This window comes from Zalophus californianus, chromosome 12 (assembly GCF_009762305.2).
Source record: "Zalophus californianus isolate mZalCal1 chromosome 12, mZalCal1.pri.v2, whole genome shotgun sequence".
In the NCBI taxonomy this organism is placed as follows: domain Eukaryota; kingdom Metazoa; phylum Chordata; class Mammalia; order Carnivora; family Otariidae; genus Zalophus; species Zalophus californianus.
In genome coordinates this window covers 26,890,026-26,901,931 of record NC_045606.1, presented here as the reverse complement: position 1 = coordinate 26,901,931, position 11,906 = coordinate 26,890,026, and the positions used below count along the sequence as shown (strand labels likewise).

At 37.6% G+C, this 11,906-nt stretch overlaps 1 long non-coding RNA gene across 1 annotated transcript in view; it reads left to right on the top strand.

The window, feature by feature from the left end:
* The first annotated feature begins 1,453 nt into the window (after positions 1-1,453).
* LOC113911821 overlaps positions 1,454-11,906 on the top strand; it is a 73,610-nt gene continuing 63,157 nt past the window's right edge. Inside the window, exons 1-2 of the long non-coding RNA XR_003516603.2 lie at positions 1,454-1,575; positions 1,725-1,872. This is a non-coding gene — a long non-coding RNA (uncharacterized LOC113911821). The remainder of the gene's footprint in view (positions 1,576-1,724; positions 1,873-11,906) is intronic.

Genomic DNA, 11,906 nt, shown 5'->3' with positions numbered 1-11,906 from the left:
TCTGTTTTTCATTCTTTTTTAATTTAAAGATTTTCCATCTTTATATTTCTTTGAAGGGTATTTGTTGTATTTGTTCAGTTTATTTTTCTTATATTTTTATTTTTTTAAATTTTTTATTTTATTATTATTTTTAAAGATTTTATTGCCAAGCAATCTCTACACCCAATGTGGGGCTCGAACTCACAACCCTGAGATCAAGAGTCACATGCTCCATTGACTAAGCTAGCCAAGTGCCCTTAAGTGTTTGAATTTTTAATTTTCTAAATCTTTCCTGAGTTTTGGCAACTCATTTCTGAGGGTTTTTTTAAAATTATTCTTATTAATACTTTTTTCTCATGTTTGTTATCATTTTCCTAGTATCTTTTAGCTCATTTTGTTCTATTTGTGGGTGTGTCTTCTGGTGTTCTTTTATTTGTAGAAATGTGATTCTGTTTTTCATTTTCTTTTTCTTATTGTAATTTATGTTTAGGGTTAGATATTCATAGTTTTATTCTTAGTTTTCCTAAACATTGAGAAGGATAGCTTTTTTTAACACTATAGTACTCCCTCATCTCAAGCATGCACTTGCGTTAAAAATATGACAGGGGCGCCTAGGTGGCTCAGTCATTAAGCGTCTGCCTTCAGCTCAGGTCACGATCCCAGGGTTCTGGAATCGAGCCCCGCGTCGGGGGTGGGGGGGTCCCTGCTCTGCGGGAGGCCTGCTTCTCCCTCTCTCACTCCCCCTGCTTGTGTTCCCTCTCTTGCGTTCTCTCTTAAGGTCAAATAAATAAAATAAAATCTTAAAAAAAAAAATCACAGCTTGCCTTCTGAACTTTCCTAGTTCTGTTCCCCTTTCCTACATTTCTCTGGATTTTGTTGAACTCAGGTCAAGTGAATACCTAATAGCAAAATGGCTCACACCCTTATTCTAAGACCAGGGACTGTCTGTTGTGTTCAATATTGTACATCTATCCTGCAGTTAGCACAGTGTGTGGCACTTAGGAACTCAGTAAATATCTGTGAAGATAAGAATAAATGAATGAATGAAAGTATACTAATGCATAACCTTCCAATTCCATCCCCCTTAGTGCCACATAACAGCTAAATTGAGTTGATGGACAACGGAACCAATCATTCCGCAGACAAGTTTTTAGCTTTACATCAGGGATGAAGCGGCTTCAACCTGTTTCTACTTTTGGCATCTTTCAGATGGGGCCTTAGATTAGGTAAGGTTGGCTACTTTAGGATTTATTCATACAATACTGTGATAGGGGCTGGTATTAAAGATGAAAAAAAGTAAAACCCTTTTGCAACGAGAAACATATGTGTTCTGTATCTGGAAGATATGAGTACCCTAAGGCTCTACCTAAGAGGAACGCCAAAACCTTTGCTTTGCTTTGCTTTGCTTTGCTTTGTTTTGCTTTGCTTTGTTTTGCTTTGGTTTGCTTTGCTTTGCTTTCGATTTGGGGTGGATCAGAGAAGTCATTTGGAGTAAGTGTTGTTGATGCCCATGTCTCAATGTAGAACCAACCAGGTGAAGAAAATGAGGGGCTTTGGGAAGTGTTCCAGAGGAAAGAACTTGGAGGAGCCTTGGAGGTAAGAGAAAGCATGCTAAGTTTAGGGGAAACGCTAAGAGTTTATTTTGGTTTTTAATTCCCACAACAGCGTATTCTGAATTCATTTAGAGTGCTTACAACATTCACAGTAATTAAAGTCAGGGGTTTTTTGTTTGTTTTGGTTTTTAGTAAAAACCGGTTGGACATTGTCTTACTCCATTCAGACTGCTGTAACAAATTATGGTAGAGCGAATGGCTTCTAAGCAAGATGCGTTCATTATTCACAGTGCTGGAGCCTGGAAGTCTCAGATCAGCGTGCCAACACAGTCCTGTTCTGGTGAGTACCCTCTTTCGGGTTACATACTGCCAACTTCTCTTTATAGCCCATGCCAGAGGGCAGAGAGGGGAAGCAAGCTCTCTCCTGATGGTTGCTTTTAAGCAAAGATTTATTGGGGTCTGTGCTTTGCTGTTCTTTAAAAATTACATTACGTGGAAATGTTCGTACAAAAGGATTTTTCTGTACCAAACTTCTGCAGATTTTTCCCATTGGTTTAATACTTCTCCGTTGAAGCTGTAGCTTTAACAGCAGCTTTCAGCAGCCTGGGTAAAATCGTGGCCGCCATCTTAATGTTTTTTATCCCCCAGGACCTAGGGCAGTGCCTGCAGCAATCCTGGAAATTGAGCCCAGGTCTCCTTGCGTCTGAATTAGCTGATTCATTAAAATATTAAATTGTTTAAAGATAAAATTGAGTATCCATGCTTTACATTTTGAATTTTTATAGCAACTTTGAATGCAAGTAGTTTAAGTAGAGATGAAACACAGCTGTCCAGATGCCTGAGTTATCAAAAGACTTCACAAGTAAGCAGTTCTTTAGAAACATGAGCTCTTTTGTTCAATTCCTGTCGCAGAGCCCACATTTATTTGTATAGAAAAATTCCATTCCACAAATAGAGTAAGAGTAGAAATTAAGGAACTTTTTAATGCATGTAACACTCTTTTTCTGAGTCTAGAAAAAATATTAAGAGTCCAAGCAACTTATGGGAATGATCGTGGTAGATCTACTTTAATTTACATCTTTTTCTTGATGTTAATATCTAAATTCCCTTTTAAAAATCTGTGTTGTCCCTGCAGTTTCTTCTGATGTCGCCTTCAGAATTTTAGACTACTGAAATATTCTTTAGTAAAAACATAACTATAAAATTAAAACATTTAATTGTTTATTAGAATAAACTCATACGTTTAATTTATTTAATCAGGGCTTTATTCTACTTCATTAGAAAGGGGGAAGAGAAATGCCGATTGTTCCCTGCTTTCATGGTCAACATTTTGAATAAACTGATGTCTCTTCCTCTTTGAGTGTGCTCGCCGGAAGAATTACTAAGTTGAAAGTGCCATCCTATTCCATCCAGTTATTTGCAGGAGGCCAAAACAGGCTAGATTCTTACAGCAGCATTTGAGAAATTTTTGACTAAAATAGCTAACCCTAGAAGACGATATTTCACATCATGCATACATTTAATAATATTTAGCAGAAAATTGTTTCCCACCATTTTAAAAGAACATACTTCTCTTCTGTAGAATCAAACTTTTTTATATTTTCAGAATGTGTTTTCTAGACAAAAGTGCTAAATGGAACAAGGTCCATGATAAGCATTGAATCAGAACTCCGTGTTCAAACTCATTTATTCAGGAGATGCCTTTATTCCATAAAGTATTGTGAATGTTTACTTGAGAATAATTGTGTACTATGAACTACATTCTGAAAATCAAGAATGTAATTTCTTAACTTGCTGCTGGAGGAGGTCTTTTGGAAATCTTATCACTAGCACTTTCTCCAGCATAGGATAGTTTTAATTCAGTATCTAGAAATTTTACCCTGGGGAGATGCTAAATGCGTAAGCCCATCTTGTAGCCTCTAGTGTGCTTTTGTATTGACTTAACATACTTTTTAGTATTTTTTACTTGGCAGGATATAACTTTTTGGAGAAGTTTCTTAAAATTGAATGATCCAAGGGTTATTGTTTTTAATTTCTGACTTCAAATTTCATGGAAAAAAATTAGCATGAAAACACCATGATACCCATATCTGTTCCTCACTGCCTGCTGACTTTATAAAACCTCTAAATTTTGTTGCATATTATGCAAAGCAGCAGATTATAATGTGCAGATGCTCTATTCACTAAAAAAAAAAAAAAAAAAAATGCTTCCTTTGTCACGAGATGGCGCTGCACACAGTTCTAAGCGGGCCCTTTTTCCTTAGGAAAGAAATTTTGCAGCATTCAAGAGAGAGCCGCGTAGCTTTTGAACACTCCTACTTTGCTTCCAAGGTACTGAAAGGTAATATAGAATGGCTAGACAAAAGGAAAAAAGTTTTCCAAATTCTACGTTTGTGTCAAAAAAATAGAAGAATTAAAATTCATTCTTCAGAATAATTTTAATGCAGAATAAACGAGAAAGAATAGCTAGAACTATAGTAGGTGCTGCCTCTCTAAGTCTTCTATTCACTCCACTTTTGGGTAGAATAGAAACAACAAAAATGAAAGGGAAGGATGAAAAAATAGGAGTATTACAGTGAAGATTTTGAGCATGTGGAACTATTTAAAAAAAAAAAAAACAACTATATGGGAGCATTAAAATTGCCAAAAGGAGAATCCTTCCCGCCCCATTTCCTTCCTCACTGAACCTAAGTAGAGATTCAGACTTGGCAAGAGAATCATGTGTCATTACATTTTAGATATGGGCAGAAATAGCCATCTCTGGGTTTTAGCACATTTGCAGTGAATTTTTGCAGAATGAATATTACTTTTCCACTTAAAGATTTCAGTGGCTTTCCATTGCACTTAGAATTAAGTCCAGGCTCCTGGCGTTACTCATAGTAGCAGATTGTGAACTGTTTTATGGATTTGCCATGACGTACTGTACTTATTGAAAAATCACTCATGTCATTAAACACACTGTTTAATTCAGCTGACCTTTTTCTTTCTTATCAAGGCTTTCTCAATGAAGGAGCTAGTGTATTGAGTAACTATAAGCACAGTACGACTATCTTAGACTGCCCCTCATCCACCTCTGCCAATCTGGTTTTTTTTTGACCCTCTCTCTTGCTTCATATGCTCCATCCACCGTGGCCCCTCAACACCTAAAGTAAATGAAACAAGTTATTTTTTGCTATTGGGGCATCTGCACATACTCCTTCTATTTCCGAAATGCCTTTGCTGGATTTCTTTTCATCCCTCATGTCACACTTCTGATCTCACAAGGTATTCCCAGGCCACCTAATCCATAGTAAATTATTCTATTTCATTAGCACCCTATTCTTTTTTTATGTCTATTTTCAAAAAAGGTAACTATATAAATGATGCACAGCCTTCATGTTTCAAATAAATTTGAGAAAGACATATAATGGGCCCTCTAGTGAGCCACATTATACATTAGCCTATGATAGATTCTGGAAGGCTCTATTCTAAAGAAACTTACAGAACTTTATTTAACCCCGAGCTTCTAAAAATTACTTTTTAGTATTAACATTTCAGGAAGCTGTCCAGAAGACCCTTTAGAAAACGTTGCTCAAATTCATCCAAGCCCTGCATTTTACAGAAGAGGAAACATGCTCAAGTTAGTGATTGCCCATGAAATAAATTTAGCTAGCAAAGCTCTCTGATGGACACAATCCTATTGACAGTGGATTTATTTCCACAGAGTGATTGATCCCACTCCTATCATTACTTTTCATTGCTGCTGTCTTACTATATTTGGGCTGCCTTTTACCAACCTTTATTCCAGTAGCTCTCTTTAAAATCATCACAGACTAAATTTTATCACCATATCCAAAATATTTATTTGGATTTGCGCTTCTCACTTTTCTCTCTCTTTCTACCCACAAAAAGCTGTTATTCATTATTCAGTTGCATTTTGGCAGGTCTCTCCTATAGCATGGATCAAAGAGAATAGCAGATTTATTTCAGTATCTCCCTCCCCCTTCTAATTTAAATTTTAAAGGGAAAGGAATTTAAAGGAATTCATTCTCATATATCTTAGAAAGAAAGGCCCCCAAATAAATAGTAGAGGATATAAATACAAAGACTATTTCTCTGGAGGTATTCAAGGTCTAGAGGGGAAGTTGACATAAATACCAGCAATTATAATGTGCCAGGCTGTGATGTGTTCTGTGACAGAAAGGTTAGTTGTGACAGTGGGTTGCAGCTTTGCTTTTCTAAAGTGGCAATAGGTAGTTAAATGGAACAAACAAAGAGTCTTACCATGTGGAGGAGGAGAAAGGCAGAGGTAACACGATAACACAGTCACGCTGTATTTCCCACCTCCAGGAGGCTCTGGCCTGACTAAATGCTGCAGACTTTAGGATTAACTGGCAGTTCCCAGCCTTTCTGGGACCCTCACAAACCAAAACCAGTGCCCCAGCTGAGATCACCAATTATACTTTTTCACTTTGCTTCATAAAAGCTCAATTTAGTATGGTGCATGAAATTACATAATTTTATCTCCTAGTGAAATGTAATCATCCTAAGAGGAAGACACTGTATTTTGATTGGTGTACCCTCAGAGCCTAGCAAAGTGTCTTGTATAGTGGATTGTCGATAATTATCTGTGGAATGTGAAAAAGCAGAGAAGTCGATGAATTGCTAATTGTGAGTTTTAGGGGGCAACAGAAAACGAAAAATGTAGGAGAGGAGGTAATTTTGAAATGTATGCTGAAGACTTGGGATTTTATTCCTTTGCTTACGGGAAGTCATTGAAGGCGTTTGAGGAAAAGGGTAAATTGCTGAAGAAAAGTATCTTAGTCAAGGCTTTATACTAAGTTTTCTGACTGCCTCATGAACTGTACCGCAATAAAATCGGTGAACCTGACAGAATATGCTACACAAATAGATCAATAATATGTGTATGTATTCTCATAATGTCAGTCAAGTATAAAGAGAGGTTCTATTAACAATATAGTTATAAAATATAGTTATTAACAATATGGCCATTAACAAGGTACATTCTTAAGCTGAGCTATTTTAAAAATAATATTTATTTTTAAGAGAGCCTACCCAGAGAAGGCTCGAGATTTAGAGGTCATTAACTTTTATTTCCTCTAGACTAACCTGCCTTATCAGGTTAGTGGCTGATTATTTGCAAGTGTTTAAAAACAGTCTTGGAGGGGTTGCCTGGGTGGCTCAGTTAGGTGGTCAATTCTTGGTTTTGGCTCAGAATCATGATCTCAGGATCATGATCTCAGGGTTGTGAGATCGAGCTTTGCGCGTTAGGCTTATGCTCCGAATGGAGTCTGCTGGAGATTCTTTCTCTTCCTCTGCCCCTGCCCCCGCTCACACGTGCACGCAAATAAATAAATAATAAATAAATAAAATCTTTAAAAACTAAATACAAAGACTTAGAAGTAATAACTAATAAAGCTATTTAATGCCCTGGAGCTGTGTGGATATGTTAACCACTAGCTAGATGTGCCCATTTAGATGTAGATTAATTAAAATTAAGTAAAATTAACGAGTTGGTGCCTCACTCACACTTACCACATTTTCAAGTGCTCCTTTGATCACTGCATAAATGCCACTGACCAGTATAATAATAGCTTAGAGGGCAAAATCTACAACAAAAAAACAAAAGCTTTATCATAGTAGCTTCCATTTTTGTACTACTACGTTTTTTCCAGCACCCTTGTTTTCTGTGATCTCTTACTTGACTCTGGGAATGAGCTCTTGAGGTAGAATATACAGGAATCCCCATCATCACCATCACTAAAAGGAGGGCTGTGGGGGAGAACAACTGAGATGACTCCCCAGCTCCACATCAGTAGCAGCACGAGGGCTGAAGTAGAATTTTGACTCAACTACAGACACCTTTTCTGGGTGAGAGCTACAGGGGGGAAAAAAAGAAGAAGAAGAAGAAGAAGAAGAAACAAAAAAGCTCTCAGTCATGGATTCCGAGAAAATCCCCTTCTACGAGAGAGCTGGAAATGAGAAAAAGTAGGGTGAAGTTGCACCTCTGACTGAAACCACCCCTCCTGTGATTCTGTACGCCAGTTTCTTAGCAGTGTACTGTAGAACTACACGGCAATATAAGATGGTAAAAGAAATACATGCATTTTAATCAAACTGAAGGAAATGAAAGTAGGAAAGTGGTCATCAGCAAATCCCATAAAGAGCTCAGAATGCCCTAGTCATCCCATGCCGGGCTGTTTACCTGATCCGCTGTGACGAAGGCTAATTTGTGGCGAGAGAAGCAGCAGCTTCCTAGCAACGTCTGTAGGGTCTGGCATTTCCTAGTCACTCCGACATGCCAGCCACGCTGCCATTTGCTACTTCTCTATCCTACTTTTGTTTATAAATACAAGCAAATGAGGGGAAATGAAAAGGGAAAGCTAGTGTAGCAGCTCTACTTAGGAGGATGTGCTCCATAATGTAGATTAACGGGGGAAATATGTTTAACCAATAAAACAGAGTGTAAAACCTTTCGCTTAAAATCCAAAGCTGTAAATCACATAAAATTCATGGCTTGGAGGACAATGTGTGACTCATAAAATTTCAGTTTGTGTAAGTGGATGTTGTTCCTAGCTACACATAAAGACACAGAGCTGCAAGACGATTTCCATACGAGGCACCATGGCGACACCCATCTTCACTTTATAAGTGGTCCTGGGAGTTTAGATTGCGGGCTTTCACAGTGTGTATATGGTGATGAGGAGGACAGCATCTGAGTCCTGACTCTAAAAGGAAAAGTCCACTTGCCGCTTATTAAGTTCAATAAAGCAGGATAAAACTTAACAAAGCCGGGAAAGAGCAAGGCACTTGCTAAAATGAGCATGAGTAGTCGTTGAGTAAATAAACACATTTTGGACAATGTCTTTCCTCTTTTGGGTTATCTCATGGATATTCATTATTTTATCACTCATCACAAGAGAGAAGCTTTTTTTTATTTTTTAAGATTTTGTTTATTTGACAGAGAGAGAGAGAGACAGCGAGAGCAGGAACACAAGCAGGGGCAGTGGGAGAGGGAGAAGCCAGCTTCCCGCTGAGCAGGGAGCCCGATGCGGGACTGGATCCCAGGACCCTGGGATCATGACCTGAGCCGAAGGCAGACGCTTAACGACGGAGCCACCCAGGCGCCCCAAGAGAGAAGCTTCTTGATAAAATAATGAAATGCATCGGATGACTTTGCTGATGGGTTTCTACCTTTCCCTCCTTCCTCCTCCCTCCCTCCCTCCCTCCTTCTCTGCCCAACTTGCTCCTTTCCCCCTCCCCCTCAAGGCAGTTTCTATACTTGTACTTTTGCCAGGATCAAGAACCAGTTGGCTATTTTAACTCAGAAAATGTGCACTTTAACATACATTGGAAGAAAGAATAAGAATTAAGAAATACTTTTTCTGAAGGAAAAATAGGAGAGGTGAAGTCTTTCAATGGCCAATAAACCCCCTCATTTTATAATCTATTTGCAGATGTTTTGATGGCAAGGGGATGATTATTTCTGCTATATATAGGGAGAGCAAGAGCCAGTGAGAGCAAGCAAAGATTCATCTTTCCTCTAAATAGCATTCCTTATATGGATACATGATTACTAACCCCCATAAGTAGGGTGACCATAACACTTACTTTCCAAACCAGGGAATGTTTAAAAGTGAAAGGGTACTATTAATAATGAATAGCGTGGATCATACAACAGTACCAGGAGGTGAGAGCAGTAGCCAGTTAACTGTGATGTATGTCTTATGATCAGAAGCGCAACAACTTCCATATATACTTGCTGACAAACGTAGAATATATCTTCTTGGTAATAAATAGAGTACAACTAACACTTTTTTGCCTGCATTCTTCAAAGACTCTCTGTTTACCTCTTGGGGAAATGTGTAATCTTGTTATTTATAAGGGTCTGAGGGCTGAGCTGGTTAGAAAGCAACTTTTCTTTTGTAACTCTCAATAACCGATGGCAGTGGTTTCTAGTTTCAAATTATAGGGCTCTTTTCTCAGGGGCTCTGGCCTATCAAAGAACTCATCTCTCTTTTGGTATGCTATCACACAGCTAGAGAACTTTGAAAATTATCCTGGGCACTTGGTTCAAATATTCAATATTCTATCTGCTCAGCAGTATTTGAGATGTATTATTACATGGCCATTTTATGATTCATGTTGTAGATTCTTATGAGCAGAAGATGGAAATACAGACTAAAGTTATATTTTGTGATTTATTTTCTGATACCATCCATGGTACCCCTGAATAGGTTAATAATTATAGAATGGGTTTATTAACGGCATTCTTTTAAATAATGTTTTGAGACTAGAAAGTGATCAAACTTAATAGGAAAACAACATAATCTGACAGGACCTAAATTAAGAAAGATTATAGTAGTATCTTCATTAAAATACAGACATTGAATTGAAATACATAAGATTTAAAAGAAAAAGTTCCATAAGCTAAAGAACTGAAGGTATAGGAATACCAGCAATGAGAGAAAACCAGGAAGGGAGACTGGAGATAGATAGATAGATAGACAGATAGATAGATTGATTTAGAAATCTGACATATAACCCGAATTTTGTGTACCTGTTCTTTTTCAGGATAATTAATTAGAAAAATGCAAGAGAATTTCTAAATAAATGCAAACAGTGCACCAAGTTTAACTTCCAGCTCCTCTGTCTACCACTCCCCCATTTCCTCCTCCTCCCCTTTATTTGTATCAGTGTGGATGCTTCCAACTGAAGGAAGTATAAAACACAAGCCAAGCTTACTAGAACTTTTGGTTCATATACCTACAAGTTCCAGAGGAACTGTGATGTGCAGACATGGTTTGAATGGAGCACTGTGATTCTCTCAGGATGCATACCCCTGTGTGCCACCTTCAATCCTAGGAGGTTTTTCTCGTTGTGGCGACTTGGCAGTTGTTTGGATGGAGATAAATATTCATGGTATGGTGGTATGGTATTCCTGGCCAAAGTCTCAGGTTCTGTACTGATCACTTGGCTTGGCTAACCAGAACACACTTTTTTGGTGAGAGATATACTCCGTTCCCAGAGTCAAGGGTGAATTCAGTCTTACCTCCAACTTCATGGCTGCATGGCTGTCGCAGCATTAGGTAAATGTGGGGTAAAGGACAAATTAGTGTAAATGACACTTCCGCAAAGAAAACCTGGTACCAAATATGGAGGCGCAAAGGAAGGAATAGGTAGGCATGTGATTATTGCCTATTGATTCCTACCAGGTGTTCTTCTTCCTTCAGATCCTGCCATCCTCCTTTCACCAGGAGACTCTGATGTTCTCGTGTTCCCTTCCCATTTAGAGAACTTGTTATCATAGAATTTTTGCTTCAACAGTGTTTAAAATATATTTTTCAAGACAGAATTTCTCTGGTAGAGCGGCCATCCCATGTGTTTTCTTGGTAATGTAAATATTAAAGATCTTCCTCTATCTAGCCCTTAACATTCAGGCTGGCCTATTTTAACATAGTCCTATCTTCTCTCCTGCCACTCCCCCCCCCCCCAGTTATTTCCCAGGTGGATTGAATCCTACTCCTTTCTACTATTTTAGAGAGAAGTTGCAATATAGTTCTGTTTATGAGACAAGATTAGGTGCAAGAAACAAATCCACACATATTTCTTAAAATAACATTGATATGTTCAAACTTAGTAGTAACATTTGTGGGGCATATTTTGTTCCTGCCAGATTTAAACATGATGGAGGCAAATGTGAAATAGAATATGTTAAGTAATTACAATAAAACACGACTAAAAAATGTTCCAATATCTTTTCTTAGTTGGAGTGATGTCAGTAGTTGGCTATCAATATCGGAGAAAGAAAGAAAAAAGGTGTATTCATAAAATGAAATCTTGTACAGTTATAAAAATTGAAGGACCTCTTTATATACTGATACAGAAAGAAGTCCACAGTATTTTGTTAAATAAACCAGTAAACTTTTTTTTAAGTAAACCAATAAACCTTTTAAATAAATTTAAAAAGTCATAAATAATGCTGGCTATCTTCTGTGGGTTTGTTTTTTCCATTAAAAAATGAGGATGATAATTTATTTACTGGAATATGCATAATGATCTCTAGAAGAATATATAAAAAACCTGTAGCATTTATTCCCCAGTATTGAGTAACAGCGGAACTAGGCAATTAAGGGACATTTATGGAATTCAGTTTTTTAATTTTATGTTAAGTTATGCCATACAAAGGATCATGTAGGTCTGTATGTAGGGACAATGTAAAGATGTATTAACTTTGGAAAAGAAGTCACACTAAAAATGGTAGCCTGATTTTGCCAACTATAGCATATTTAATGTAATGTCTCATTTTTTGAATGCTTGAAAATCTTGAATTGCTCTGTGGCTTTGTTCTGAAGATTGCTTCTCACCTTACAA